Source organism: Passer domesticus, chromosome 18, assembly GCF_036417665.1.
Source record: "Passer domesticus isolate bPasDom1 chromosome 18, bPasDom1.hap1, whole genome shotgun sequence".
NCBI lineage: Eukaryota > Metazoa > Chordata > Aves > Passeriformes > Passeridae > Passer > Passer domesticus.
This window is the reverse complement of record NC_087491.1, coordinates 877,116-883,115: the sequence shown is the minus strand read 5'-3', so window position 1 is coordinate 883,115 and position 6,000 is coordinate 877,116.

Here is a 6,000-nt window from a genome sequence, read left to right as displayed (position 1 = left end):
CTGGAGTGTCAGGTGCGGTTCTGTTGGAGCAGGGATCCTGTAGAAAGGTGTAGTCTTCCTCTGAAGATCCAGTGGAAGAGGCAGCTGCTGTTCCTCTGGGAAATCCAGTGGAGAAAGCCATGCTAGTGTTCCAGAAACTCAAGATTATATCTGGTAGGAATGCTTGGTTCGCCCCTCTGGGCGGAGCATCTCCCAATGGGATGCTGTAGTTCTTATCAGTTATGCAGTGACATTCAATAGCCTGTTATCAGCAGATGTCTGCCCTTAGGAAGGAGTGGGTGTGGAAGAGATAAGGAAAACTGCCCACTTAACAGAAGACAACTGCCATACAGATGGCAAAGAGAATACAATCTGCTTGGCAATCCAGGACTGTCTCCATTGTGAAACTCAGGGGCCCCAAGGAGCCAAGGGTCCATGGTGACCTTGTGGATCCTGTAGTGTCACAGAGGAGCCATTGTGACACAGTGAGGGCAGATGGAGTCGAGGGGTCATGGTGACAGATCAGGGCTTTGTGGGAGCACAAAGGACACTCCAGGGCCTCATGGAACCAAGGAGACCATTGGGACACTGTGGGGTCTCACAAAACCACGGGAACATGAAACAGGTCTGGCTGGCTGGGCCTCCTGGGGACCACCTGGCAGGTCCAGCTGACCTTGGCATGTCGAGGGCTGCTTCTCATCTGCCCTTGAAGCACTGGGGCTCTGGGCTTTCTTTCCTATGGGAGAGAACTGTCCTTGTCCTCCAGGGGCCCATGTCAAAATTGGGATTCCTCCTCCAAATTTCCTTATATGCAAAGGTTGTTTCCAGATGAAATCTGCCAGGAGTGACAGCTCTGGCTGCCTTGGCCATCCAGGAACCACCTCTCATCTGCCTTTGAAACACTGGGACCATGTGCTTTTCTTTCTTACGGGAAAAAACCATCCATCTGGACTAGGACCCATGGCTAAAATTGGGCATCTGCCTCCAGCATTCCCTATATCCAAGGATAACTCTGAGACAAAAGCTGCCAGGAGTGACAAGTCTGGCTGGCCTTGGCTTCCTGAGGGCTGGCACTCATCTGCCTCTGAAACACTGAGGCTCTGTGCTTTCCTTCCTAATGAAAAGAACTCTTCTTGCTGTCCAGGTGCCCATGGCCAAAATGGAGATTCCACCTCCAAAATGCCCTGTGACCAAGGATAGCCCCTAGACAAAAGGTGCCAGCAGAGAGAGGTTTGTCTGGCTTGTCTTAATGGTGGCCAACTCTCATCATCTTCCAGAACACCTGGACTTTGCACTTTTCTTTCCAATACAAAAAAACCCATCCATCTTGACCAGGTGCCCATGGTCAAATCTGGGATTCCATCTCAAGAACACAATAATCCAAGGATTTCCCCCCAATGAAAGATGCCAGGACAGACAGGTCTGACTGCCCTTGGCCTCTTGGGGGCTGCGTCTCATCTGCTTTCCAAACACTGAGTGTCGGTGCTTTCCTTCCAATGGAAAAGAACCATCCTTCTTCTCAAGATGCCCGTGGACAAAACTGAGATTCTTCCTACCAAATTCCATATATCCAAGGATTCCTCCATGATGAACGCTGCCAGGACAAACAGGTCTGGCTGGCTTGGCCACCCAGGAGCCACCTCTCTCCTCTTCTGCCTTTGAAACCCTTGGGTTTTGTGCTTTCCTTCCTATGGAAAAGAAGTGTCCTTCTTATCTACACAGAAATGGCCAAAATTGGGATTCCACCTGCAAAATCCCCTATATCCAAGGGTTGCTGTCAGACAAAAGCTACCAGGACAGAGAGGTGTGGCTGGCCTTGGCCTCGCATAGCTGCCTCTTAGCTGCCCCTGAAACACCAGTGTTCTGTGCTTTCCTTCCTATTGAAAAGGACTGAGATTCTCCCCCAAGTGTCCATGTGTGAAACTGGGATTCTACCTCTAAAATTCTGTATATCCAAGGGTTGCTTCCAGGCAAAATCTGCCAGTCCCATCAAGTCTGGCTGGCCTTGGCCTCTGGTGACTGCCTCTGCAACACAGGGGCTTGGTTCTTTCCTTGCCATGGAGATCCCTGGGACACTGTGGGGAACTCATGGAACCAAGGGGATCATTGTGGCACCACTGGAGCCCATGGAACCAAGGGGCCATGGTGACACAGCGGGGCTTCATGGAACCCAGAGATCATTATGACTCTGTGGGGCCTGATGGAACCCAGGGAACATGGAACAGGTCTGGTTGGCTTGGCCTCCCAGGGGCCACCTGACAGGTCTGGCTGATCTTGGGATGTCAAGGGCTGCCTCTCATCAGCTCCTGGAGGGGTATCTCTCCGAATAAAACCTGGCACCTCTGCCTGGCCTTGGCCTCTGGTGGTTACCTCTCATCTGCCCCTGAAACACTGGGGCTCTGTTCCTTCATTCCTGTGGAAAAGAACTGGCTTTCATATCCAGGGGCCATGACCAAAATTAGAATTTGGCCTCCCAAATTCTGTATACCCATGGATTGCTCCCAGACAAAAGTAGCCAGGACAGGCACCTCAGGATGGCACTGTCCTCTGCTGATTTTCTTAGTTGAATATTTTCATTTGGACACACTTTGGACAGGGCCCAGAGATCTCCAAGGATGGGTTTTGAGTCCTACGGCTCATGACTACTGCATACAGAAAAAGGAGCTCTGTGCTCTGTGCTGTTGTGGGGGTTTTGCGTCATGGAAGTGATGTTTTATAGAGAAGCTGCTAGCAATTTTGTTGGTGTCTGACAAAAAAAACAATCAGTATTTAGCTTTGAGGACTGAAAGTCTGTTAAACCACTAAGGAAACTGTACATGCCTCTGTGAAGACACATGTTAAAGACTAGAAAGCCTGTGAGGGTCTCTTTCCCTTCTGGCCAGCAAAGAGGTAACAAGGCTGGCCCAGCCCCCATCTCAGCCGGGCCGGGCCAGGCGGCTCCTGACGTGGGGCCGGGCCCCTTCCCAGGGAGCCCCCCAGGCCCCATCGGCTGCCGGGCAGGGCAGGGGAGGCCGCGGGGCCGAGGCCGGGCCGGGCCATGGCTGCGGTTGCCAACACCTGGGCATTACCGAGGCCTGCCCTGCCGCCAGCCCGGGCTGAGCCAGGATCCGCCAGGCCCCAGGAGTAGCCCCGGGCCGGGCTAGCTCGGCCAAGATTCTGCCACCCTTGGGGTTCACCCACAAGCCCCGGGCAGAGGGGGAGGAGAAGCCATGGGCCCCGGCAGTGCTGCTGCTGTGTTCTGGCCTGGCTGAAGAGATCCTGGCCCTGCCCCAGCGCGGCCCATCCTGACACAGCCCAAGCACAGCCGCTGCAGAAACCTCCATCGTAAAACAGCTGCGGCCTCAAGGACCCAGCCCGGCCACAGTCACGGAACCATCTGCAGGCCCCGGGAGAGATATTAACTCTTTCAGTGCTTCCATCCTCCCTCGAGGGAGAGAAATGGACAAAGTGCAGGCACACAGAGGAGCAACCGAGATCAGTGAGGAGGAAGTTGAGTCCCAAATGGGAGGGATGAGGAAATGTCTTGATCTTGGGGCTGAAATCCTCTTGTAAAGCTATGGAGAAGGACGTAATTGATACAGAAGACTCTCTTTTGCCCTATAATTCACTGAAAAATATGGGGGGATGACTTCTTCAGCAAAGGCCTCCATGCTACAGTAAGCAAATGTTGAAGTAGATGTGATCCCATGAGAAGTTTGAATATTGAAACTGGCAAGACTGATGAGACCTTGTGCCCTCAGGGAGAGAAGAAGATCTCAGAGATGAAAATTGTATCAAGAATGGATGAAAAGAACTTTTGATTTTAAATGGCTCATTTTTAAACTAATGCCCCATAAGCCAGCATAGCCCATAAACACAGCTGTGGGAAGGCTGTGAAAAAATTGGAAGGACTTCATGATATTCTGGACGGCTTCTATTCCTGGAAATTGAGAGCCATGAGAGAACTGTTTTGTTATGGAGACGTCTCCATAGCATGAAAGAGAGAATCCTCTCCCTAAGTGAACTGAAGAAAGACTATTCTAGAGGTGGCAAACAAACTGGAATGTTTATGTTTTGTCTCCTTACGTAGTCAGTAAGGAAGAAAAGGTTGTAGGGAGAGAAGTGTTCTGAAAGCTTTTTCCTGATTCTTAATTCTCTGTCTTTCAGTTACTATTAATAAACTTATCTTTATACCCTTCTGAAGTTTTGAGCCTACTTTGCCTTTCTCTTAATCCTATCTCCCAGCAGGAAATGAGTAATAAATATAAATGAATTCATAAAAATGAATAATAAAGCACTGGAATTGTCTTCCCAGGGAGGTAGTGGAATCACCATCTCTGGATGTGCTTAAAAAAAGACTGGACATGGCACTTGGTGCTATAGTCTAGTTGAGATGTTAGGGCATAGGTTGGACTTGATGATCTTAGAGGTCTCTTCCAACCTCATTATTCTGTGATTCTGTGATTCTGTGAGTAAGAATATACTAGTGAGTTCACTGGAAATTAGGCAAAACTGAACACACCATACTATTTAATCCTTCCTCCAAGAAATGTCAAACTGGTGAAACAAAACCACTACAGAAATCTTCCTGATGAATTGCCCAGAGCAGAGGGAAATCAAGGCAGAGCCATGGTCTGTCAGGACTCTTTGATCCTAATGAGCCCCGTGGTACATTTGGAGTGGAGCCCCTGAAGCTCAGGGCATGAGAGGAGATTGCACAAAGCTTTCCAGGAGTCCAAGTCAGAAATAAACCCCAAAGTGTTGCAAAGTATGAATGGGTCCCACTGAGGTCCATCCCCAACACAGGCTCCTCATGGACTCTTTGGAGGAGAGAACTAGGGGGTCAGGATGGCACAAAAACCTTTCAAAGATTCAGTGTGGAATGGAAAATCCAAAGTGCCTTAAAAACCTTGAGTATCTCAAAGTATTAATGAGCCCCACTGAGTGTTAATGCAAAGCTCTCAAGGGACTCGTTAAAGCAGATAATTGGGGCCATGATTGCACAAAACTCTCACAGAGTCTGTATCAAAAGGGAAACATCAAGTACCTGAAAATAACTGAAGTACCCTGAAGCATTAATGAGCCCCACTGAGTGTTGTTTCTGACAAAGCCTCTCCAGGGACTAATTACAGCAGATAATTGGAGGCCATGATTGCACAAACTTCTCAGAGACTCCAAGGCAAAAGCAAAACCCAAAGTCCTTTGAAAAACCTGCAGTCCCTGGGAGCATTCAGGAGCCCCCAGGGCCATTCCTGAGCAAGGCTCCACAGGGACTCCTTCCAGCAGATCCTTGAGCCCACTGGGATGTGGGCTAGGGGGGGATGCTGAGGGCAGGGCAAGGGGCTGACAGTGCCCAGCCTGGCTGGGGCTGTGCCAGGAGGCCCCAGGGCCTCAGGACAAGGTGTCTCCTCCCAGCCCTTGGTGGCACAGACCCTGGTGCTGTGCCCCAGGCCACCAAGACCTGGCTCCTCTTTGTCCCCACCTGTCATCACTGCCTCCAGTTCTCTGCTCTGCCTGGGGCCTGGGGACACTTCCTCAGTCGTGTCCCTCAGTAGGACCCATTAAAAGTCCAAGAAACTTTGGAGTTGAATTCTGCCTTGGAGTTCTGGAGAGGTTTCTTCAGCTGCCTCTCAGGGACTGATGTTCAGGGCCTGAGCACAAAGCTCCAGAGGGTCATTAAAGTCCTTGTGCTGGGTCTGTGCTGCTGAGCTGGGCTGGGCTCCTGGCACAGAGGCAGCTCCTGGTAACCAAGAAGAGCTTCAAAAGCACATTTCTCTTGATGAGCAGCTCTTCTACCAGCCCAGCAGGGCTGGGGCACTGCCTGCAGCCACCCCGGGCACAGCCCAGAGGCACAGAGGGGTTAAACTCAGCCTGGGCTGGGAGCACAGAGCAGAGCTCACTCAGAGCTCACTAGAGCAGAAATCATCCCAGGTTTCAAACAGTAATTCTCTGGCTGTGGAAGAGAAGCTGCAGCTCCTGCAGGGATCTCCTGGAGCTGGCACATCCCACAGGTTGTAGGAGCTTTCAGGAGGACACTCAAAG